This window comes from Melanerpes formicivorus, unplaced genomic scaffold (genome assembly GCF_026170545.1).
Source record: "Melanerpes formicivorus ecotype bairdi unplaced genomic scaffold, bMelFor1.0.p_v2 SCAF_12, whole genome shotgun sequence".
Lineage (NCBI taxonomy): Eukaryota > Metazoa > Chordata > Aves > Piciformes > Picidae > Melanerpes > Melanerpes formicivorus.
The window spans coordinates 20550699-20551016 of record NW_027142364.1 but is presented as its reverse complement, the minus strand read 5'-3'; positions in this window follow the sequence as shown (position 1 = coordinate 20551016).

The window sequence follows — 318 nt, the reverse complement described above, 5'->3', positions numbered from 1 at the left end:
GTCAGAGGCTCCTTCTCTTTCCTGTCAAAATGTTTAGGGTGGAAGGCTCTCCTTCATTAGTGCTGCTTTTCCATGTGGTGAGGTTCCTGTCAGTCCCACAACCGCTGCACTCAGGGGCTGACCTGTAGTCCTGAGGCTTGCATCTCTGTGTTGGGCAGTGCAAGACTTGTGTAGGAGTGCCAGGTGTGCCCTGCATCTCGTGACAAATAGGCCTAAGCTCTGCTCTCTGTGTTCACAGCTCTTAAACCTGCATCTGTATCAGACTCCCACAGATTACAGAGGATTATTATGGATTATTCCCAGGGAGCAGGAAGAGAA